The sequence below is a fragment of the Bubalus bubalis genome, chromosome 14 (genome assembly GCF_019923935.1).
Source record: "Bubalus bubalis isolate 160015118507 breed Murrah chromosome 14, NDDB_SH_1, whole genome shotgun sequence".
NCBI classification, from domain to species: Eukaryota; Metazoa; Chordata; class Mammalia; order Artiodactyla; family Bovidae; genus Bubalus; species Bubalus bubalis.
This window is the reverse complement of record NC_059170.1, coordinates 62227213-62239247: the sequence shown is the minus strand read 5'-3', so window position 1 is coordinate 62239247 and position 12035 is coordinate 62227213. Positions and strand designations below refer to the sequence as shown.

Below are 12035 nucleotides of genomic sequence, written 5' to 3'. Positions count from 1 at the left end.
GGAATCAACAAAATGGGTAAAATCATATTTAAAATGCTTTTAGAAGAAATAAGCTGATTGGATTTTTATTGTGCTTCAGATTTTGAGATACTCAATATGTGTTTTGAATGGATTTACAAAATCTCTGTACTCTAAGATGTGCATGCACATGCTCTCTATACACGTATGTATATATACCTATGTATGCATATACATATGTGTATATAGGGGTGTGTATTGGAGAAGGAAATGGCAACCCACTCCAGTGTTATTGCCTGGAGAATCCCAGGGATGGAGGAGCCTGGTGGGCTGCCGTCTCTGGGGTCGTACAGAGTCAGACACGACTGACATGACTTAGCAGCAGCAGCAGCAGGGGTGTGTATGCACACAAAACACACATATGTATATAAAAACAAAGCCAAATACGTTATAAATTTCTTTCTTTTCCCAAATAGAGTTTTTCTTTCAGCATTCCATTTAAAGTGCTCAAATTGGAGGGCCTATTGAAAGTACAAAGTGCACATTGTGCAGTATGAATATACACTGGGGTCAGTGCTCTTTTGTTATAGCTGTTTTGTCCCTCTCATTGAGCAGTCGTCACCTTAAGGGACCAAACTACCCAAACATCTGAGAAAACAGAATTAAAATCACAAGTCTGAGATTGTAAACAGGGCACGTGTCTCAAGAGGGTGGAAATATCACCGAAGTTCGAGCCTGACCAGGACCGCAGTGATCAGGAGCTCAAGAGGAGAGGAATCAATGATGCAGTGGCAGATGGGCCTCCCCAGAGCTCTGATTTTAAAAGTATGTCAGAGCAATGAAATGCTCGATGTATATGTTCTGTGTGGTAAAATTGCACCCACATTTGTAGAGAACCTTTTCACCAGCTAATGCACACAGCAATGTTGTTTAAAAGGGGGTTAATTTTAGTCTTATTTCCAGAAGAAATTGCAACTCAATGAGAGTAAGTATTGACATGAGTTGGGATCATACAGCTTGGAAAACATGAAAAAACAAAAGAAGTTATAAGTTTTTGTTTCTCTTCTTTTACTCACCTATACAATTCTAGCTCCTGTTCTTCCCTTCTGGGGTTGAAGAGAGGCACTTCATATCCTCAACATAAATGCTTATATTGGTAATTTCATGTATATAATTTGCAGCCAATAACCAAGTTGTCACTGGTTGTTTTTCTTCCCCAGAGGATAACTTGTAATTTGTAATCCCCAATGTGGCTTTAAGCCAATAGAATAAAGGAGTCTATGAGAGTTGATGTACTTTGACATATATGCTGCCGCTGCTACTAAGTCACTTCAGTTGTGTCCAACTGTGCGACCCCATAGACGGCAGCCCACCAGGATCCACTGTCCCTGGGATTCTCCAGGCAAGAACACTGGAGTGGGTTGCCATTTCCTTCTTCAATGCATGAAAGTGAAAAGTGAAAGTGAAGTCGCTCAGTCATGTCCGACTCTCAGTGACCCCATGGACTGCAGCCCACCAGGCTCCTCCATCCATGGGATTTTCCAGGCAAGAGTACTGGAGTGGGGTGCCATTGCCTCCTCCGTTTGACATATATAAGTTTTCATTATATAAAATATGATTGACATATTTTACCTCAACAGGTGGTTGGAATTGTAGAGGAAATGTATTTGATGATTGAGAAGAGTATAGTTTGCTTCCTAGGTACCCGTGGTTAGTAAGTTCACATGAGTTTCAGAAATGTTTCTTCTTTCTTTTTTCCTTTAATGAAGTTGCATGTACATAGCAGTATCCTCAGAGTGAACTGCATGATCTACTAGGAACAATTTTGTCTCAAGGAAGCCAGTCACATGAAACCCATCATTGTACAGTTGCATCTGGCAGACATTTACCAGATAACTTACCACAACTCTTAATTTTCATATTAGCAGTTGCTGCTACATGTGATTTTGTTTAAAACCCTGACTGAATTACAAGCAAGTATTGTCTGAAAGAGGTTGGCTTATATAGCATGGGATAACGTATTATGATTCATAAAATGGCATTTGTGCAAAATGCAAGTTAAGTTATGCAAAAATTTCATTTGTTTGCTTCAAGCAATTTGTCCACCACAAACACCAGTTCAATTCAATTGCTCAGTCATGTCCTACTCTTTGTGATCCCATGGACTACAGCACGCCAGGCCTCCCTGTCCATCACTAACTCCCGGAGTTTACCCAAACTCATGTCCATTGAGTCAGTGATGCCATCCAACCATCTCATCCTCTGTCGTGCCCTTCCCCTCCTGCCTTCAATCTTTCCCAGCATTAGGTCTTTTCAAATGAATCAGTTCTTTGCATCAGGTGGCCAAAGTATTGGAGTTTCAGCTTTAACATCAGTCCTTCCAATGAATATTCAGAACTGATTTCCTTTAGGATGGACTGGTTGGATCCTTGCAGACCAAGGGACTCTCAAGAGTCTTCTCCAACACCACAGTTCAAAAGCATCAGTTCTTCGGTGGTTAGCTTTCTTTATAGTCCAAATCTCACATCCATACATGACTACTGGAAAAACCATAGCCTTGACTAGACAGACCTTTTTTGGCAAAGGAATGTCTCTGCTTTTGAATATGCTATCTAGGTCGGTCATAACTTTCCTGCCAAGGAGTAAGCGTCTTTTAATTTCATGGCTGCAGTCACCATCTGCAATGATCTTGGAGCTTAAGTCTGTCACTGTTTCCACTGTTTCCCCATCTATTTCCCATGAAGTGATGGGACCAGATGCCATGATCTTCGTTTTCTGAATGTTGAGCTTTAAACCAACTTTTTCACTCTCCTCTTTCACTTTCATCAAGAGGCTCTTTAGTTCTTCTTCACTTTCTGCCATAAGGGTGGTATCAAATGTGTATCAGAGGTTATTTCTCCCAGCAATCTTGATTCCAGCTTGTGCTTCCTCCAGCCCAGCGTTTCTCATGATGTACTCTGCATATACGTTAAATAAGCAGGGTGACAATATACAGCCTTGACGTACTCCTTTTCCTATTTGGAACCAGTCTGTTATTCCATGTCCAGTTCCAACTGTTGCTTCCTGACCTGCATACAGATTTCTCAAGAGGCAGGTGAGGTGATCTGGTATTCCCATCTCTTATTTTCCACAGTTTGTGGCAATCCACACAGCCAAAGGGTTTGGTATAGTCAATAAAGCAGAAATAGATGGTTTTCTGGAACCCTCTTGTTTTTTTGATGATCCAAAGGATGTTGGCATTTTTGATCTCTGGACCCTCTGCCTTTTCTAAAACCAGTTTGAACATCTGGAAGTTCACAGTTCATGTATTGCTGAAGCCTGGCTTGGAGAATTTTGAGCCTTATTTTACTAGCGTGTGAGATGAGTGCAATTGTGCGGTAGTTTGAGCATTCTTTGGCATAACTGATAAAACTACAACCACAAACAATACCCTATTAAACAACTCATTCTTCATGAATAGAAATGGGACAGGTCATGTATAAGTTTAAGGAAAATCAGTATGAGGAATCTACTCTGTAAGTCTTCATGGATAAAAGGTCATACACGTCAGATCTGTTTGAAGAATGTGTAGCATTCATAGTACACATCTCCTAAAGGTAGCAACAGTGGCATACCCATTGTCATTTGTACTCTAAAGGCAGCATTTAACTGTAAATGTCCAATGCCCTACAGGCATACCCATCAGCTTCAGCTTTTCCTCTGGGGTCAAAAATGTCAATTGAATGATGAAGTAAATTATTTTAGGTAGCCCTTTACACATTAATGCTTTATAGAATGTTTCACAGGCGATGATCGTTTTTCAGGCTTCCTTCATCACTGTGACACTTCCTATTAAATGAAACAACAATTGGCGACCAATAGGAAGTTGATATTTTTACAAAGTGCTTATTCCATTAGAATGTAGGGAAATATAGATTTACACAAAAGCAGAACTTCTGACATTAAAGCTTTTTCATTACCTGTTGTCTTGGAGTTAGGTCCAGTGGTACACCGTAACCCAAGCTGGAATAATGCAAGGAAACATATATCATACCATTTGAGCCTGAAGCACAGTTTTGAATTTACATAAGTGTGCTACTGTAGATATATCGACTAGTAGGCATTAGGCAGAAAAGTCTTCAAGGGTGAAGATTAGAGAGAATTTATTTTATTTTATTTAAATTTATTTTTTAATTGGAGGATAATTGCTTTACAATGTTATGTTGGTTTCTGCCATATAGCATGTGAATCAGCTACCAGTTCAGTTCAGTCGCTCAGTTGTGTCTGACTCTTTGCGACCCCATGAATCACAGCACGCCAGGCCTCCCTGTCCATCACCATCTCCTGGAGTTCACTCAAACTCACGTCCATCGAGTCGGTGATGCCATCCAGCCATCTCATCCTCTGTCATCCCCTTTTCCTCCTGCCCCCAATCCCTCCCAGCATCAGAGTCTTTTCCAATGAGTCCACTCTTCGCATGAGGTGGCCAAAGTACTGGAGTTTCAGCTTCAGCATCATTCCTTCCAAAGAAATCCCAGGGCTGATCTCCTTTAGGATGGACTGGTTGGATCTCCTTGGAGTCCAAGGGACTCTCAAGAGTCTTCTCCAACACCACAGTTCAAAAACATCAATTCTTCAGCACTCGGCTTTCTTCACAGTCCAACTCTCGCATCCATACATGACCACTGGAAAAACCATAGCCTTGACTAGACGGACCTTTGTTGATAAAGTTATGTCTCTGCTTTTCCATATGCTATCTAGGTTGGTCATAACTTTCCTTCCAAGGACTAAGCGTCTTTTAATTTCATGGCTGCAATCACCATCTGCAGTGATTTTGGAGCCCAAAAAGATAAAGTCTGACACTGTTTCCACTGTTTCCCCATCTATTTCCCATGAAGTGATGGGACCAGATGCCATGATATTTGTTTTCTGAATGTTGAGCTTTAAGCCAACTTTTTCACTCTCCTCTTTCACTTTCATCAAGAGGCTCTTTAGTTCCTCTTCACTTTCTGCCATAAGGGTGGTATCATCTGCAAATCTGAGGTTACTGATATTTCTCCTGGCAATCTTGATTCCAGCTTGTGCTTCTTCCAGCCTAGGGTTTCTCATGATGTACTCTGCATATAAGTTAAATAAGCAGGGTGACAATATACAGCATTGACGTACTCCTTTTCCTATTTGGAACCAGTCTGTTGTTCCATGTCCAGTTCTAACTGTTGCTTCCTGACCTGCATACAGGTTTCTCAAGAGGCAGGTCAGGTGGTCTGGTATTCCCATCTATTGAAGAATTTTCCACAGTTTATTGTGATCCACACAGTCAAAGGCTTTGGCATAGTCAATAAAGCAGAAATGGATGTTATAAGTATACATATATCCCCTCTCTCTTGGGTCTCCCTCCCATCCCCTCTAGGGAGAATTTAATTGATTGGTTTTTTCTTGCACATTTTTGTTTTAAACACTGTCTTTGGGTGTTTTTTATTTATTAACTCATTCAACAATCATAACAATCCAATGATATTGATATGATTATTCCTCCATTTAATGGATTAGAGATCTGAGGCACAGAAAGGCCAAGGAACTTGAGTCGCTAAAGTCAAAGAACTTAAGTAAAATTATTAGAAATAATTTGATTTCACCATTAAATAAATTCTCTACTCATATATCATTCACCTACCAATCTGAGAGTCATTTGGGGGACTGTAATAGAGGGCATCCGTCCTAGCTCATTTGGTAAAGAGTCCATGGTGTCGCAAAGAGTTGGATATGACTGATCGACTTTCACTTTCACTAGACTAATCTAATTTAAATCTATTTATACAATTTGCAGTTAAAAGAATAGAGGCTGAAACAGTACAGTAAAAGTAGCAGGACTTAAGAGGACTGCCGCTCTGCTCTAAGGTGGAGGTGTTGGAACTTTCACAGAGACAACAGGTCTTTTCTTCCTCAAACTCTTTAAGAATGAAATCCAGTGAGGGAAAATGTCTAGATACAGACACGTAATGAATTCTAAAGTATGTTGTGAAGAGGTCATAAAATTTGGAGACCAATTCTAGCCATGTGGCTTTAAGCAAATTATCCAGCTTCATTACATGCTTCATTTAATAAATGGAAACTTGCATCTCCTGCATTGGCAGGTAGATTCATTACCACTAGTGCCACCTGGGAAGCCTAATAGTAATAATACTAATATTAATAATGTGGACACCCCTGGTGTCTCAGAGGTAGAGAACCCACCTGCAATGCAGATTCAATCCCCAGGTGGGGGAGATCCCCTGGAGAAGGAACTGCAACCCACTCCTACCTAGAGAATCCCATGGACAGAGGAGACTGGTGGTCTACATTCTATGGGGTCACAAAGAGTCAGATACAATTTGGTGATTAAACAACAACAAAATCAATAATGTAATTCCTTTCAAAGTTATTATAAGGACACATTGAAGAAAATATATAAAAATAATGTAATTGGTAAGGCCCATATTGGTATTGGGGTCTTCCCTGGTAGCTCAGTGATAAAGAATCTGCCTTCACTGCAGGAGCCATAGGATACACGAGTTTAATCCCTGGGTCAGGATCCCAGGGATTTTTTTTTTTTTTTTTTTTTACATTCTCAAAAATATTTATTGATACAGAAGTTCACATGTAAGTGAAAAAAGCTGGATAGAAAACATACATACAATTGGACAAACAGGTTTGTAAAACACACAAACGCACATGTGCAGTTTAGAAAAATACTGGGTGAGACAGGTCACGGCGTCAACAGTGATAACATGGTGGTGGACTTCAGGATCGTTTCCTACACAGGTGAGCTGACTGCAGGATTTTAAAAGCAATAGCAGGGCTTATGAAAAACTCCCAGGGGCAGGTGACGATGGGTGGGAGCCTGAGCAGGACCCACAGCAGGAAGAACGGTGCCACTGCCTGGGGGCCGTGGCAAGATGTTTTCAGATGTGAACACTGAGTTTCCACTCCGACCCAAGGTGACTCTGAGGAACACAGTCTTCCTCCTGTCTGCTAGGATTTACAACACAGCCAGAGAAAGGCCAAAGGCCAGGAGTTACTGCTAGGCCTGCTGTGGATGCATTTCACGCCTTCCTCATGCAGGGACCGGAGAGAAGCGCCACCCACCCATCTTAAAGAAGGTCACAGGCTCAAGTGAAACACCCCTCAAAGCTACACTGGCAGGTGGTGGCCCAGTCAGGACACGGACTTGGAGCTCCAACATCACAGCCTGCCATGGTAACAGCCACATGGCCTCACCCAAATCCCAAAATGGAAGAGGGCATGGCAACCCACTCCAGTATTCTTGCCTGGAGAATCTCCATGGACAGAGGAGCCTGGCAGGCTATAGTCCATAGTGTTGCAAAGAGTTGGACATGACTGAAGCAACTTATCACACATGCATATAGGTATTGGAGCTTCTCTGGTAGCTCAGCCAGTAAAGAATTCACCTGAAATGCAGAAAACCCTGGTTGATTCCTGGGTTGGGAAGATCCCCTGGAGAAGGAATAGGCTACCCACTGTAGTATTCTTGGGCTTCCCTGGTGGCTCAGATGGCGAAAAATCTGCCTGCAATGCGGGGTACCTGGTTTCCATCCCTGGGTTGGGAAGATCTCCAGGAGAAGGAAACAGCTACCCACTACACTATTCTTGTCTGAAGAATTCCATGGACAGAGGAGCCTGGCATGCTACAGTTCATGGGGTTGCAGAGTCAGACACAACTAAGCAACTTTCACTCATACTCACACTGGTTTATTATAAAGGATACAACTCAGAAACACCTGAATGGAAGAGATGCATAAGGCAAAGGGAAGGGGAAGGGTGTATGTGGGCAGCTTCCAGGCCCTTTCTGTGTGTGCCACCCTCTGAGTGAAACTATTACCTGAGGGGGGACCCCTTCCAGGATCCAAGAGCAGGCTCTTGTTTAATATTCTAAAATTAATTGTCCGGGAAGACACATGTACTGACAAAGCACAAGACTTTATTGGAAAGGGGTACCTGGGTGGCGCTAGTGGTAAAGAACCCTCCTGTCAATGCAAGAGATGTAAGAGATGTGGGTTCAATCCCTGGGTCAGAAAGATCCCTTGGAGAAGGAAATGGCAACCTACTCCAGTATTCTGGCCTGGAAAATCCCATGGACAGAGGAGACTGACAGGCTATAGTCTGTGGGGTCAGAGAGAGTAGAACATGATTAAAGTGAAGTAGCACCATATAGGTATTGGTTAATCTCACAATTATCACAATAATATTTGTGGTTAATAAATATTTAATCATGGTTAGTAAATATATAATTATTGTGTAGGGGTTATTCATTTCAGGACTTACAGTGATAGAATTCTCAAAGGCTTGAGGAGGTGTACTATTTAGAACTATAGATTATTCAAGTGACTAGAGAGGGCAATGGCAACCCACTCCAATACTCTTGCTTGGGAAATCTCATGGACAGGGAAGCCTGGTAGGCTAGTCCATGGGGTCATGAAGAGTTGGACCTGACTAAGAGAATTCACTTTCACTTTTCACTTTCCTGCACTGGAGAAGGAAACGGCAACCCACTCCAGTATTCTTGCCTGGAGAATCCCATGGATGGGGGAGCCTGGTAGGCTGCCATCTATGGGGTCGCACAGAGTCGAACACGACTGAAGTGACTTAGCAGCAGAGACCACCTACAGAAATAGCCAAGTAGATCCTTCAGTTGCAAGAGAAAACCTGTCAATTATAGCTGAGCTCAGAACTTGACTTTAGGCTTAGTAATGAAAGCAGGAGAAGTGTGTAACTGTTGAAATGCAAAAATCAAAACACATTTGCTTCTCTTATTTGGACTTTTTAAGTGGAAGTATCACTGAGTTACACATTTGCTCAGTAATAACCACTTTTCTACAAATCTTATGACCAGGTAGATAAATTCTATTTAAACTAGAAGCACGTAATGAGTAAAAGAGACATTTTGTGATCAGCTTTTCAAGTGGCTACAACCAAGCTTGAAAATAAAAAAAATTAAAAAAAAACAGTAAATATATGTTACCTAAATTACCTTAAAATGTGAAGGACCAGAAAAATGAAATATTTTTTCTGTACAACTGGACATGCCCTAGATAACTAAAGACAAGAGACAGCTATGAGTGCTTTTGAAGATTTGGAAAAAATTTATTCAGATAAAGGATGCTTTACTTTGCATGGCTGGTTCTTATTCAACACCTGATTACACTTCCCTCCCTGCTCTCAGCAGGCCTGGAAGGTTTCTCTCCACTCAGTTATTAATCATTTCTAAAATGATGTTTTTAAAACTTAGGAGTGTAAGGAGAACTCAGTAGGGCCCATGGCTACATTCAAACATTTTACTTTATAGTCATTAAGAACTAACCTAAGATAATGGAGGAATTGGGTTTCATATGGCTAAAGAAAACAAATATTCTCTGAATTAGCAAAATTAAACTCATGGTATGGAGTAGTGGAATCTTTGTATTCTTGAATTGTTTTTAACGTTAGTCTTCGTGGTAGTGGTATTAATGGTAATAGTGGCAGCAGATTAATCATAGTGGCAGATGTGGTAGTAATTATAGCCGCAGCTTCTTGTTAGTGGGTCCCCTGGTGGCTCAGAGGGTAAAGTGTCTGCAATGCAGGAGACCTGGGTTTGATCCCTGGGTCAGGAAGATCCTCTGGAGAAGGAAATGACAACCCACTCCAGTACTCTTGGCTAGAAAGTGCCACGGACGGAGGAGCCTGCTAGGCTCAAGTCCTTGGAATCGCAAAGAGTCGCACATGATTGAGCAATTTTTCACTTCTCTTCTTGTTAGTAGAAGTTGTAGCAATTGTAATACTCCTATAGTTTAATGTTATTGTAAATATAGCTTTTACACATTAACAAATTCTTTCATCTTTTCACTTAGTTCTTTGGGAACAGTTTGAGACTTCACCTTTGAAATCTGAGAAATTCTAGTCCTGGAAAACTTTTTCCTGATGAGAGGAAGCAAGAGAGTGATTCTCGTTACCTGAAAACTGGGTTATATAGAATGGAGAATAACATTTTGGGAAATCTATAAAATAAATGTAATCTTATTTATTTTAAAAACTAATAGTGAGAATTATGTATCCGAAATCTTTTATGACTGCATTTTTCAATTCTGTTTTTAGGAATTGCTGCTGCAATTTCTTACTGCAGTTGTTTCAATGAATAAATATTGTATTGATTTAAAATTATCTTACTGCCTTTAATTACTGCTCTCCTTATTCTTTAATTCAATCAGTTTCTCTTATTAGTACATGGAAAATTTAAAGTAGAGGAATAACTATCCAGAGATATTGACCCTGAAAGAACACTTTCAGAGTGTAAATCAATCTTTTCCTTAAAAGAATTGTTGTCTTCCTTTTAATGGTGAAATTATAAAGGCACACTGGTGAGGATACGAGAAAAAAATCACAGACCCTGAAAAATAGTCACTCTTCATCTTTATAATTTTAAGGATGTTGGACTTTGAACACTGAGAGCATGACTCCGATCATCTACAGGGAAATGAAGTAAAAGCAATGACTGACCCTACTGTCATCTTTCAGTACACTTGAGCTGTGTGACATTGCAAATTACAAAGTTCTGCTCAAGACACTGGGAATTTATTTTGAAAGATTTTTTTTTTTTTTTGGTGAATGAGAAACAAAGAGTAATTGATGACTATAACATGCTAAAGATTTTACCAGTTTAAGTATCTTTTTAAAACCTGAATGGCTATGATTAAATTATGCCTTTGGTGAAAAATAAAAAGGAAGTCAAAGGAAAGAAGACACCGCTGGAAAGACAGAAATTGATTTCAAACTAAATAACTACAGATTTAGGGCTTCCCTGGTGGCTCAGTGATAAAGAATCTGCCTGCCAGTACAGGAGACTGGGTCAGGAAGATCCTCTGGAGAAGGAAATTGGCAACCCACTGTGGTATTCTTGCCTGGAAAATTCCATGGACAGAGGAGCCCTGTGGGCTACAGGCCATGGCGTCTCACAAGAGTTGGACACGACCTAGCAACTAAATAACAATAACAAACTACAGATTTAATTCTCCAATAACTTACTAGAAATTGCAATAGAGAATTTGAAACAATGAGGGCCATGATATGCTAATGAAAGCTTTATTCAGACCATGAAGTGAGATAAAAGTTTTACACTTTTAGGGGTTTAAATTCAACATAATTTTGTGGGTTTTTTTTTTAATTATGCTTTTTCTAAAATTAATTCTTAAAAAAATTAAATTAATTCTTATGAAAATATTAATAGAAAAATGATCTATAGTAACCCCAGATATATAGTTAACTTATGATTACCTAAACATTACAATTGCGTTGTCACAAATAACTTGCTTTGAATTTTCTTTGGTAATAATGTGTGTATATGTATGTTTTTATATGTTCTTAATTGTGCACTTCCTAGTTTAATATTAGAAATTAGTATTCCCTGAGCTGACTCTCCTTTTAGGCAGCTAAAGACCTTGGAGGCCAGAAGCCAGTATAGGATTAAGAATTTGTCATGGATAATCCACAAAGTAAATAAACCCAGTGTGAATAATTGAAAGTGGGTAGAGTTGTAACATGGGAGCTATTGAAATTTAATTCAAGATGAAGTTCTCCATAGTAAATTCCCTCTCGTTATCCAACAGCTGGAATAGGCTGACATCGATAACTCTCTAAATAGAGAGGTATTTGTGCATTATCAATGGTTTACCAGCTTATCTGCAAACATATAGACTAACTCCTTGATACGGTGCTGCTTGAGCAATCTGAGAAATGTGAAGTTTATCCATGTGTGCTTAGCCTCCTTTCAACTTTGAATAGATGGTTCAAAATACTTTCTGCATTTTAGTACTAAATATATGTATGTGTGAATTCTAAAATGTCCTAAACTGAGATTGAGAATGTGTAACTGAACATCATGAGAATACATTCATTTGTAAATTGAGCTTACCTGTTTGACTAGTATAAAAATAACAAGGGATTACTAAAGGCAGATTTAATGTTTGGATTACTTACAGTACTATCCTAGCCTTTTCACCCTAATAATCTCTTGGGATAGTAGTCACTTTAAGTCACTTTAGGTCACACACTTAATTGTACATATAATA

The 12035-nt window shown here is 39.8% G+C and overlaps 1 protein-coding gene across 5 annotated transcripts in view; it reads left to right on the top strand.

The window, feature by feature from the left end:
* PLXDC2 (plexin domain containing 2) overlaps positions 1–12035 on the top strand; it is a 427345-nt gene that overhangs the window by 289093 nt on the left and 126217 nt on the right. The window lies entirely within an intron of this gene.